A 14,627-nucleotide genomic window follows, 5' to 3' on the forward strand; every position below is an offset into this window, starting at 1 on the left:
AAACTACCCTGATAATTATTACTATTACACAGCGTTGTACAAAGCCCATAGTCATGACATTCACTGTCCCTTAAAGGGGCTCACAATCTAATGCCCCTACCTCAGTCATATGTCAATAATTCAATCTAAGGTCATTTTTTGGGGGGGGAGAAGCCAATTAACCTAACTGCATGTTTTTTTTTTTTTGGAATGTGGGAGGAAACCCACACAGACAGGGGGAGAATCTGGAAACTCCATACAGATAGTGCCCTGGCCAGGACTCAAACCTAGTGCTGCAAAGGCCAGAGGGCTAACCACTGAGCCACCATGCTGCTGACTCAGATTGAGGGACTCACTATCAGGGTTTATTTCACAGCCAGGATAATGAAGGATTGACAGTCAAAATTTAGAATGGATGAGGTCACAGCCAAGATGGAGGAGTTACAGTCAGAATGGAAGGAGTCAGGATAGAAAAAATCACAGCCAGGGTGGTAAAGGTAACAACAAGGGAGAAGGAGGGGTCGAAGTCTGGAAAGTGGAGGTCACAGTCAGAATGAAGGGGTCACACTGACAGTGGAGAAGCAATAATTAGGTTAAAGAGCTAGTAGTCTAGATCAGTGTTTCTCAACCAGGGTTCCTCCAGAGGTGGCTATGGGTTCCTTGAGCAATGAGTAGTTTGTGGGTCTCAGGTCAGTTACCACTGACACCAATGATCTTTTTGGCTACCTGTAAAGGTGGAATTTTTTTTCCAGGGTTCCCCCATGTTAAAAAGGTCAAGAAACAATTATCTAAATGGAGAAGGCCACAGCTGAGATGAAGGCACAACTATTGTGACACCTTACTGAACTCGGAGAGGCAGTGACTGCGGGCTTGATTCAAAGGGCCAGTTGAAAAGCTGCAATTGTCAGCCAATAACCAAAGGGTACCTTACTATGTATATAACCTTTACCACACAATCTGCACATTACTCACAAACATACACACACAGCACTACTTACATAAACATACATACAATCATGCCCACAGCCTGTATAAAAAAACAGACTCATAGCCTTGCATTATATACATGAACAGGCACCGCACTACATTACATAAACATTACATACTACATTACATAACCATAATCTTCAATGTACACAAATACAGCTTTGCATTACTTACATGGACATATACAAAAAGCATGCCTGCACCATACACACAAACCACATGTATTCCCAACTAATGTACGTGTCCCCCATGCCACCATAACTTGCAGCAATACAGACCAGACCATTTATCTTGGCTTTGCTCCGGCCGGACTGAATGTTTTCTCAGGCAAGATGGCTGGCAATAGATGTACAACATTTCAAGAGCATTAGACTTCTATGGGTACAGGAACATTACCCAAAGAAATATCAAAGCAGCGAGAATTGATACTTGTGAAACATGTATTTTACTCTTTTGTTTGCAGCTTTCTTTGGGTGTAGTTTATCTGTTAAAATACTATCTAACTATAGCTTAGCTGCAACATAAGTGTGATACCACAAATGCTGAAGCTCCACTGAGCTCCTATCACCTAGCTCACTGGCTTTAAATATGCTTCAAATCACTGTTGAGGTCTTTTTTTGTTCTCTCTGTCTCTGCCTAGATCTGCCTCTGTCAGATTTCCATCAACTGATTTCTGTTAGCTATGTAAATTGATTTAAAAATACATAAAATGGCTTTTGTATGCTTAAATAATTGAATGTGTAAATAATAGAATGAATGTGTAAAATCAGAAATCCAAAAGGTAACATAAAAGGGTTCATAAAAAGCACAAAGATGCCACATCCCAATGGACAATAGAGACATTAAGATAAAGTACAAAGAAGGTTTCTTTTATTGATGCCTCCAAAGTCCCACATCAGTTGAACATTCTGTGTTCTTCACCTTTGGCGTGTCTAATTGGAATGAATAGCATATTTAATGCCTGCCTATTTGGTAATGCTTGGAACATAGATTGTACAGGGAAAAAAAGATATTGGAAGCTATGGGCAGCATACTGTATGGAAATATACAGTGGAATGTTTGACATATATGCAGAGAAAGTGAAAAAGATTAGGAAGAGATTCAAAAATTACCTGCATAAAGGTGACACTGAATGCCAAATGTCCTAATCATATGACCGAGACTATAAGAATCATAAAAAACTGGTTTGGTGTAGGAACACAGGAGGGAGCTATTTATTGCTTTAAAGAAGAGAAGGCTATGCTGCACTGTTGAGCTATTCTGCACTAGGAACACTAGAGAGAGCTGCTCACTTGTTTAAAAGAAGAGCACAAAACCGTGTAAGGAGAAAGCCGTCAGGTCACTTAAAGCTTCACTCTGGGCCGAAGACAGAAATTTTTCAGTTCTGTAATCGCTAATGCATTAATATTTTTTCTATGTTGCCAATTTTTCAATTGTTGCCGATGTTCTAATTTAAAGTAATGTGTTATTGCATTTGCACATTGTAATATTAAAAAAACATACTATAGTATGTAAAACTGACCTATAAATCAGGACATGCACACTGATTCACTAAAACAAAAGTTTTTATTCACTTTGATATTAGATTCACCAAAGTGTTTATGTGCATTATTAGGGAACAAAGTCATACAATGGCAATAATGGTAATAAATAGAAAGAAACCGTGGTCAAAAAGGGATGAACATGGTCAACAACAATACTAAGGCAAGCTGTAGCATTTAAATGAGGCTCAGTTGGTAATAAGGCATCTAAAGTGTGCCAAGAAACTATCCCCCACACCATTACATGACAAGCCTGATCCACTGATACAAAGCAGAGTGACTGGGAAGCTTTGTGGGGAATACACCACTTCATATCCATATGCTACAAGCAGTATCTAGATTCACAGAGACTGGACAAGGATCGATGGGGGCATTTTATGAATATCCTCTTTGTAGCAGCTTGCAGCATCCCCGGCCTTTCTTTAGTCATAAGCACTCTGTCTATCTTGGCATCCCCAACACACTGTGAGCAACTGGAGGAGATTCAAGTGTATATCCTGCAGCCAATTATTTCCTGGTAATGATCCTGTCCTACTATTGTCTTCTAGTCCCATTTAAGCCTCTCTAATCCTAGACACACGTTACCATGCTTGTTACCTGGTACTTGCTGAGCGATATTCTGCCTGTTTGACTTCTTGGATACCGACCTTTGACCCTTCGGTTTGATGCTGTCCTCACTCTCTGTTTCTCTGACTTTGGCCTGTTCTGATGCCTATTCTTGCCTCCCACCTACTCTGACTTTGAACCTTCTTGACCAAGAGTATTGACCTAGTAATCTCCCAGCAGCACTTCTTGCGGGGTTCTCTGGTGAAGACTACGAGACATTTATACTCCATGTCTATGGTAATACCATGGCATCTACCAGGGGACAAAGTCCTAACTCCCCCCAACTGCCCATCAAAATAAAGTTGACTTTTTTTTCCCAGTAAATAAGTTAAACTATGTTTTATTTGGAAAAAAAAAGATTTTTTTAAAAGCATAGTCCAATTTATTAAAAAAAGGTATTATTTCTTTGAAAAACTGTGCACAGGACATAGTAACACAGCTACACTAGAATTATTTTGTAGAGTTTTTGGAAAGGGGTTCTTATGCCAACCATGCTTAGTTACCTTAAGTTAAAATTTTTCAAGACGACGCTGAAAATGAAAAAAATAATAAATAATTAGTTGCAATAATTACTAAAACCTAAAAGCAAATTCTGCTGATCCAGGAAGTATACTTGCATTTGGAGAGGAACATGAAAGTAGAATGCCGACTCTAAGCATGTAATGAAATATGAAATAATGCTTTTTCATGTTTGTATATAGTTTAATAATAAACATGGATACACATTTTTTGTAATAATTGTTGGCAGATATAAAAGTACAAAGTAATAAAATACTGTAAACAATCAATCTGCAAATATTTTTTAAATTTAAATGCTAGCAGTGTAATCTACATAAATTCTACTTTTTACTATCACTTTGCAGTTTAACAGAGCTCAGAATGGGGGAAAGAATAAACACATAAAGTGGAGACTTGTCAATTTGTTTTTAAGGACTGTTTCTAACTTTTTTTAAATTGTTAAAACATAATTTTAAAAAATTCCAGCTAGCAGGTAAGTGTGCTGGTTAACATTTGCTGTGTGTTTAGTCAATATATCTTTCATTGTGCACCTTTTCTAAGAAAGCAAATTGTTTACAGGCCATTTTGTTTCCGGTCTTGGGAGGTTCAAGGCAATCTGGATTTAGAATAGGTGGGTATTGGTTGTCGTCTATGGACCCCTGGAAAAAGTATTGTAAGTGACAGAACTGGATTCAAGTTTTTTGTGTTATTTTATCTTTTAATGAGCTTTTTTTTAACTTAAGTTCTGCTTTAACACCAATTTTTTTGCATAATGCTGACCTTTTTTTCATGAATCTGTAATGAAAACACTGGATAGGGTTTGCTTTCCATTTAACAGCTTAGTACAGGCTCACAAAACAATATCACAGTCTGCCAGGATTTAGAAACAAAAATCAGCCACTCTGTACTTCCAATTGTTATTTGTTACTATGCTATTCCCATTAGTGGCTGTTAGCGATGTCAGGTGACTAACAAACTGTCAGCACAAGAATGAGTAATTGGTCTGCCTGGATAGGACAACATCGAAGGAGGTACTCATGAGCAAACATTCAGGAATGAGAAGGTGTGCCACTGCCAGGAAGGGGTCCCCCTCTACAGCAACTGTAATAAAAATCCCAACTGCAGAGAAGGATCAAGGTAAGCATTAAAATCTTCTATTTCCTATAGGAAGAAGGGCTGTGTGGTGTTTGCACAGGGAGGATAATTTGGTTACGTAACTATTTCAAGTTAAGAATCATGAATCATTTTGTACAATAAAGGTCTTTGTCAGTCATCAGTATTTTTCTACATGTGCCACTTAACTTTAAAGTATGTTCATCAACCCCAAACAACGGAGACAGTCATCTAGTCTGCTGGTCCCTGGATGTTCAGAAACTTAGCTGGTTATACCTTTGACTACATTCATTTTGAGTAAGAACTTAACTTCAACTTGAACTTAAGCAGTCTTAACCAGAAAATAAGTGGCTTTTGAATGACACTCCAAATACACAGTATGCTGCAATAATACAAAATTTGTTAAGTCCATGAGATGTTCTTGGAATTTCAAGTCCACACTTAACAATCAAGGATACCATGTTAGAAAAATTATTACACTTGAGCTCTCAGGACTACCTGCCTATCATGGGTTTTACAAATGGTTTGCTTAATCTAGTTCACATTGTTGTTCCTAGCCATACTGCACCACCTCAGGAACAATATCCATTACCTACAGTCCATCCTGAAGAATAATTCGTTGGTCAACACAATTTTTACCTCAACACTTAGGAGACACTGCATTGATGATACAGACACTACCAAAAACATAGCCCTCAAGGACCTGAAACCACCCTCAAAAGACCCAACCTGAAAATACAAAAAACAACAACAGAAAAAAGAGGACAAAGGGCTGGGAAGCCTACTTTAAATCAACTAATTCTCCTCTGACCTCACTTTCCTACTCGCTCTCCTATTACTCTTGAATTACCTACCCATCTCCCTACCCCATTATTCGCATGCTTGAACACCCCTTAACCACCTAATGTTTACTGTCTTGCTATGTTTCTTCCCATTACCCAGTCATGCAGACCTTATGCCTATCACCAGGCTCTAGGCCTATCTGGAGAAGTGAGATTATACCTGAAGCAATAAGTGAAACTCTATTGTAATGCAACAAAGACATGACAGCTCATACATGGACTTTGGTGTGATATAAGACATGGATAACATTCTAGCTAGGGCATATGCAACATAAAAGAACGGAAAATTGTACATATTTCTATGTAAGACTGATTGATTACAGATCCATATCAGACTAGTATGTCAAACACAAAATTGGAAGTGGTTCTGTATTTGTGAGATATGACTATGCATCCATTTACATATACAGGATGCACAGAGGGAATTTGTACAATAACATTTCCTTTTTTTTTTTTGGTACTTCAACCAACGAACCCAAAAAGTCCCTAAACATTGGACATTTGTATGAAATTTGGCACTTCCAATAGTTTTCCTCGATTTGGTTTTTTGATCAGATGTCTCACATTTTTTGTGCTGTCTATCCCTGACCTCATTTGATTTGTAAGAGGGTTTTATGAACAATAATTTCTCCAATTTCTGGCACACTTATGTCCAGTCTATGATTGTCTACTTGATCATGTCCTGAGTCTCCAACAACCCCTATAGAATGATTCCAGCCTATGACCATCCCTTGTACCATGCTTACTGTATGTGATTATGCCCTGTCGTGTATGTGCAGTCTCTGTCAGCTTCCTTTAGTATTACATTAGCTAATTATTATGTATGATCCTTTGGTAGTATCAGAGACCTCACTTGAGGCCTTCTAAATTAGGTAAGTTGACCACTACTGGTATCATCAAAACTTCAGGACATTCCTGAAGAACAGCAACTACAAGCAATTGGCTTTTTGGTGTAAGCATATATTTTAATGTGCCTTTTATATTGCATTGCTGGCAGAGAATACCAACTCATCAAGAGTCTAAATTAAAAATCTAACCCCGATAATTACCCTACTTTACCAGGCACTCAAGCAAAATGGAATGAATGTATTATTGAAAGATTTGATGATATAAAATGATGTCAGTATACCCAACCCCTGTTTAAAGTCTATGGTCATTCCCCCTGGGAAGCAAATGTGGGAGCATGTTAAATCTGGCTGCTGCTAATCGCATAAAACTCAGATTACAAATTAAATAAATTGAATACACAATCTGACTCCAGCAATGTGACTATTTCTGGCTAGCAGTAACAGTTCTCTTACGGATTTTATTTTTTTGCCTTTCGTTGATCTTTAACAAGCATGCTTTGGGATTAATAAAATTACAGAATACACCAACTGGATCATGTTGCCCTTAAATGAAAAAAACTCAGAAGCTTTGATCTATCTCCTGCTTTCATACTCAGGATTTAGCTCCGTATATACTCAAGGTATTTTAGCTAAGCCTGCAAATTCTTATTTCAAAGCTCAGAATTCAAGCTATGCTCTGCAGTATATTAGAGCTAATAAGGAGCAAGACTTAATCAAAATTGAAGAGGGAAGAAGCGGGATTTGTCTTCACCTGCATTTTCATTAGTAATTCATTTCCAGCTCAGGAGCTGCAAACATAAATCAGAAGCCAAGTGTCCTAAAGTCCATGTAACACAGTAGGGTTATAGCAAGGTCAACGGGGACTAACTTTTTGGAAATATGTTCTGCTCTGTTTGTTTAAATTGAAGACAGAAAAAAAAGAGATATCAAACCAATATATAGCCTGGATTATGCTTAGTTCCACAAGAAGAGTAAAGTTAGTCATACATATGGCAGTATGATAGAGCTATCAAACCTTTAATATCAGAAACATAAAGAGGAGTTACATTTGGCCACAAAGACATGGGATTGGGATGTTCTGACTGATCCTGGGAGAAAAATCTGTTTAGTTTTGAGCATTAATTTTCCTCAGTTTTGGACTCTCAATTTTTCAATAAATTTTTTAGGAATGTCATGTTTGGCACTTGTACCATCCTGCCACTTTCCAAACCTAATCCAAACAACACCCAATTATAACCAATTGTGGAAGCACTAAAGTAGATATTTTCTGATGGCAGTACTTTCATATTGTTCCTCGCAATTCCTGTCACTAACAATATTGATAGTAAAATTTATTGTATAGCTGTAAAGGAGGTTGCCCTTTCAGTAATAACCTTGTTATCATCATTTATCAAAGTAGTATGCATTTCTACCAGCAATGGTATAAACTACATAACAAAATTTTTATTCAACTACACAAAAAAAGATACAATTGTTCCATTGTTGTCATACTTTGGCAGAAGGAAAATGTCTTTCTGATTATGGGTTGATGACTAAGAGCAATTCAAACATTAACACATAGTTGTCCAGACGTAATGTGCATTATAATAAAATTAGCGAAAAAAATACTGACTGTGTAGTGGTATTTATTTCAAAAGCACCAACCTAAGTGGTCTTTTTTATTTTCATTTTATCCTTAGACTTTAGGCTGCTGTCTTGTGGAGTAAACTTTAAAATCACAATCCCAAAATATCTACCCAATAGGGTTGGCCTTAAAGCAGTGAGTTCTAGCCATTGCAGATTCTTTCACAATTCCCACACAATGGAAGGTTGCTGAATCACCCAGATTTACCCATGATAGTTCATCTTCTTCAGTCTTGGAGAGCGTTAATAAATCAGGCCTAATCTGTCAAATACAATATTACATACTATATTTGATACTATTGGTTTGTTAATATTGGGGGTTTACTATCTTGACCCTATTATATACTATTTGTCCCTCGATATTTACACAAAAACAAAAATGCTGTTAGAATGCCCTTGGAAAACAAATGGTTGTTGGCCTATAACATAATTTTGAGAATACTTTGGGATATCTCACTAGGTCCTCCCGAGGCTAGAATGGACCCAAGTTGTAACCATTACTATCAGACCATTTGTGCCAGCACTAAGCTATGAAGAGGCACTTAAATTATCTTACCTTTTCAATGGTTTGAGGGATATGTAAAGAATGCCAAAAAAAAATATGTAACCTTTCAAAGTAAGGTACAGTTATCCATTGTCCTCCATATGTTATTGGGTACTGTTGATGATGCTGCATCTCTGGGAAGTGCCACTAGGTAGATAAAAGTACCATGGCTTGATGCCCAGTGACATCCTCCATGCTTCTGCAACAGTTTGAAAGTAAACCCAGCTACAGTAGAGAACAATAGGAGCTGAGTAATTGATATCTACCTAATGGCTCATCACAAGTAAACTATATGTTCAGAAAAAAGTTTTTTCTAGTTTTGGACAGTAAGTTTTGATTGTTCCAACAAACTGAAAGAAAGAAAAGTGTCCACAACTAATTGTCTATCAGCAACACATACACTTTAGTTTTTTTTACTGTATGTGTCATTATTAAAGAGATTCACCCCTTTTTTGTATTGGTGACCATTGTTGTAAAAGGAGGAAAAGTCCAAAGTTTCAGAACTGCCCTCAGAACAAGGAGTTAGGGGTAATGTTCGAATGGGGACACTTATTCCGGGCACAACTGTCTAAAACTCCTAGTTTTTTCTCCACTTTGGTGTGGTACTTCTTTGAAAGAGAGCCATGAATATATTCCCAAAGCTTCAGCTCCAAAATGGGAAGCTATGTGAACTGGTAAATCCTAGCGTAAGTCATGTCGTAGATCATAACATGTACTGGCACAGTGTTATCTACAGCTCTTTATTGTGGTACCACCTACATTACTCCCATAACTGAAAAGACAAGGCTCAACTGTTATGCGAGAAAGCTTAATCAGTCTGGCCGCACATTAAAGAGCAATTGCTCACAATTAGCCACAGATTTGTTCTATGTTTACATTCTGATAAGGTGCAGCAAGAAAAGGTGTTTTAAGGATACAGACTTATTTATACAATTATCACTCTATCTGAATAAACATCCTTTTTCAGATTCTGCCATCTACATATGTGATAAGGAGCTATCAGGAAAAATTAAAATATGCCATGCTGCAATATTTTGCCAAAAGATACAGAACAATTCAAGATAACAAACATTAGACACTAAAAGAATTTTGGTAATTCTCTAAAAATGTGTTTCTCAGTCAGGGTCTGTGGAGCCCTGGGGTTTCTCGGGGTTCTTGTCCAATAAACAATTTTATCTGGCACCATTGATCCTTAAAAGTGATATTCTTCCCATTGGGCAGCAATATAAGAGGCATTATTCCCTTTGACCACCATGCTAATGTACTGTGAATTGTGGGTATGGTAAGTAGCTCCCTGGAGACCTGGAAGTTATTTCAAGGGGGTCCCCCGTACTGAAAAATTTTAAAAAGACTGCTTTAAAACTACAGAAACAACCAAAAGCTAAAACTATTTGACCAAAAGAGATACTGTGATCAAACTATCTGTAATTCCCTTACGCGTACTTTTCAATTGTTATAATAGTGCAGTTTTACTTTTCAAGGACAATTTGTATTTAGATGAATTAGGTAAATTCTGGTAAATTAGGTGTCTGGTAACATTCACTAACACAACTGCCATCCAACAATGGTATTGGCAGAACTACATAAAAGAAAGCTAAAAGCTTGGTCACTGAACAGTGTTACCTTTCTACAGCAAATGAACCATTTATTTTGAGTGCCATTTATCAACCCTGGCCCCACACAAATGGCAGGTCAGCCACAATAAGTTCCATACAGTTTGACAAATGACTATCCTTTTTGACATGGACAGAATACAAGTTAATACAGATTCACATTATTGTCTTACATTCACATTCATTTGCGGAAAGTACAACATTTTTGATGAAACTTTGCTGCAAATGTGTTTTTATCGTACCTTACTGTCCTAAGGGAATGTCATAAAGAGGTTTACACACCATTTATTTGCTATATTTTATGTATTTCCACATCTTTATTAATTAAAATAACTTACAATATGTAGTGCCATTGAAGATAATGGTATAGGCATCAACAATCTTCTTCTTCCAGTGGTTTCTTGTATGTCTGTATACACTCAGACATGTGCAGATTATTTAAAGCAAGGCAGGTTTCTTGCTTCCCCCAACAGATTCCTTTCTGTGGTGGAATATACAATTAGGCGTATGCACACAGGTACTGGTACTGCCTATCCATACAACCTCTATAGATAGGCAGTACCTACCTGTAGTACCATATCTCTCAGATCTGGCTATCACATTAAAAGCTCAAATCTGGAGTAGTGTAGTTCATCTTCCACTAAAAATACTATGGGTGTCACATTCTGCTCATGTATGCAGGTTTAGGCACACCACTTCTGCAGACTTTATAGCTACACAAGGGTCCTCTGAAATTTAAGGTCCTTTTAGATCTGTTGTAAATCCGAACATTCTTCATGATATCCTTTACTGTAATATATATACCCTATATTGTTTCTATCTTGTACTAAGTGCTACTGGACAATATATCCCAGTTGCATAACTTTTAGGGGATTTCAGAGGCTTCTTTTTTCTTGTACATGTTTTCTATGTACAGTGTTGGTGCTTAGGTGTTAATTGAATATGAGGAACCCAATAACTGTTCCAATACATAAACCCTTCTTTAAATCTACAGGTACATGCATTGGTTTATTAGCAAGGTTCCTAATGTCTTTTTACACATTCAGTGATCTGAACCTATTGTAACCCTCTTTAAATTCCTCCATGATTTCAACTAACAGAAACTGTTAGTGAAGGGTTATATTATCCCATATGGGTTTTTTCCCAAATGAAAATGTAGATATATACTTCTCAGGTTTAAAAGCCTGTCATGTCATTTGGTTCCCCGTTTTTGAACAGCAATCAATTGAAACTGCACTTGTCTCATGCTATTAGAAAACATCAAGTGGAACAATTCTCATTTTGTGTTAAGGCAGTAATGACTTTGTATGGGTCAGAAAATTAGGGCTAAATACATATTCTTACAAGGAAAGGACGAGACAGTTTTTTATAATCTTTAACTAAAACATTATTTTTGCAAGGGCTATTTTATGTACCCTACAGAAGTCCTCTGATATAAACGCTCTTTTGCTTTGTAAGATTTGTGCAACCAATCGTTCTCCAACCAGTTCTCCTAGATATGAAATACTGTTTGCTCATTTACGTGGTAAATGCATAGTTTTTACAAAATAATATCTATTGCATCACCTTCAAAAATAGCAAAGCCGTTTAAATAGTTAATAAAAAATATAAACCATTTCTAATGATTTTAGTATCTCATAATCACTCCTACATATTAATAAACATGCCAGAAAGATATATATTAAATCAACCTACAAACCTGAATATCTTTATCCGATTTCTATTTGTTCTGTTTGCTTATGACATTTCATTCCTATCCCTACAGAAAGTCATAAAAAGGAAGGTGGGTGTATTTGCCTTGCAGCTGTGTAATTTCGGCAAAAGAAGCCTCAAAGCTTCATGACTTAACGGATAAGGTGTAGGATCTCGGACTTATCATTTTCAAAGCTAGATTTCCCAACATGTGCATTTCTCGGAAATCTGTTATACTGAATTGAAGTTGATAAGAGGCAATATTTCACTTGGCAAAATGCACTAGGTTATACCTGACTAATCTGCCTGTCACAGGGACTATTGGTGTAGCATATTGCAAAATGGCCAGGGGTCTTTGAGACTGTGGTCCTGATTTACTAAAGCTCTCCAAGGTTTGAGAGAATACACTTTCAGAAGTGAAGATGGGTGATCCAGAAAACATGGAAAGGATTTTTAAAAATCATTTGCTATTAGCCAGAAAAAGTTTTGAATCCTGGACCAGATCCATTCTAGGTTTGCTGGATCACCCAGGTTCACTGATGAAAGTGTATTCTCTCCAGCCTTGGAGAGCTTTACTAAATCAGGGCCTCGGTGTTCTCATCCTTGAAGAGTAAAGCCCAACTCTAGCAACCTTATAAAACTGCCCAATCATTACTAAAATAAAACACAGCTCTGGCTGAACTGCTCGCCTATTCTCGGGAGCTATTTTCTGCAAACTTATCTTTGATTCAGAATTGGCCCTCTTTTGGGTTGAATGGTGCTTGGTAGGATCATATTCCGTATGAGCCCAGAACATCACTTTCAGTAGCATTTACATGGCCTTTACACAGGTTACTAATTATTAAAACTATATAATAGTTTGGGTAATATGGGAACCATGTTTTTAGTGGACCTTTGGACCTTGAAAAAGCACCACTGCCTTAGTCAACCATTGTAGCCTGCTATAAGATAGGTGAAGTGTTTTGCTATACAGGAAAAAAGAAGGTTACTGTTTTTACTAATGGTATTTATATTGTGTATTATACTTTACAAAGCCTATAGAACCAATTACATTTGATTTTGTTCTAATGTCCACATCAGACTTGTGGTTGACTGCATCATTCTACTGCGTTCTCAAATGCTTCCATCATATTGCATGAAAGCGATTGGGAACCATTTTGTTTACACTTTTGCACACAGCTGTGGTTGCAGTTTCAGTGGATCAAGAGGCATTTTCTAAAAACAGACATGTGGTTGTTTTTCTTCGTTTGGAGGAAGAACCACACCTCAATCGCTTAAACTGACAGCATGATAGTTGAAGAAGGGCAGTTTGGAACAGCTAATGGTGGGGTTTGTAGTCTGCAAAGGGCCTTGTAAAAACACATATACACTTTCTAACAACCTATTTAGAATGAAGCCTTAGCTTGGACCCCTTTAGTTGTCAAGGGTGACAATGAACAGCTTTAAAATAGTCATCGAACACTATTATATTACTAAGAATCATGCACAATAAGCTGCCCAAAATGTTTAAGATGCAGAGAGAGTTGAATAAAGTTAGGTACATATTAGGTAATTGTTGCTCGAAATGAAAATTCTCCATGAAGGAGGGATCACAAATATGACACATAAACTCACAGTTTTAAGCAAGGTCCCCTTCATCACCTTTATTGTATTGCTAGAATATACGTATGTATAATTTACCCATACACTGTGAAGTTTGTCTGTACTTGTTTTCTTTACTGTGTTTAAATACAACAATTTTTTTCTCAAAATCATTTGTTAGCCCAAAATCTCCTTCTTTTGCTGTTTTTACTTGAATGTTCAATTCAGACTAACTAAAGAGGTGGCTCAACTTTTATTGCAAAATTCCAGTAAGTAGAACACACCTCCCCAAAGAGCTTACAATCTAGAAGGTGGGGGAATTTACACACAAAAGGATGGGAGATAAGTATTGGTGGGAAGCAGTGATGGTTTCAAAAGACAGAAGAAGATGGGTAGGCAAGTTTGAAAAAATGGGTTTTGAGTGCTCATTTAAATTGCTCCTGCTTTAGAAAGCAGGAGTAAGCTGAATAGCATGAAGAAGACCATTCCAGAGAGTTGGGGCAGCTCTAGAGAAGTCTTGTATCTGTGCGTGAGGAGGAAGTCATTATTAGGTCATTGGAGGAGCAGAGAGAGCAGCTGGGGGACTATTTTTTTACCAGGTCAGAAATGTAAGTGGGACAAGAACAGTGGAGGGATTTGAAGGCAAAGTACAGGAACTTGAGTTTGATTCTAAGGTGAAATGGAAGCCAATAAAGAGAACTACAAAGAGATGCAACAGAAGAGGAGCGGAGGGAAGGATGGATGAGTCTGGCTGAAGCATTCATAATAGATTGTAGAGAGGAGAGTCGGGTTAGTGGAATACCAGAGAGGAGGAGGTTACAGTAGTCCAGACTAGAGATGATAGGAGCATGTACATGGAGTTTGGTGATCTCTGGGGACAGGTAGGGCGGATTTTGGATGTTGTGTAGATAAAAGTGACAGGACCTGGATATGTTCTAAATATGGGGGGGTAAATGAGAGGGCCGAGTCAAAGGAATAATAAGGAGGAATAACAGTGTTGATACAGTCAGAAATATGTCGGGGGAAGATTTGGAATTTGAGGGGGATGATGATGAGTTCTGTTTTATCCAGGTTGAGTTTCAGGAATCGGTCAGACATCCATGATGAGATGGCCGACAGGCAGCATGACCTCATCCAGGACTGAAGGAAACAAGTCAGGG

The sequence above is a fragment of the Pyxicephalus adspersus genome, chromosome 6, assembly GCF_032062135.1.
Source record: "Pyxicephalus adspersus chromosome 6, UCB_Pads_2.0, whole genome shotgun sequence".
In the NCBI taxonomy this organism is placed as follows: Eukaryota; Metazoa; Chordata; class Amphibia; order Anura; family Pyxicephalidae; genus Pyxicephalus; species Pyxicephalus adspersus.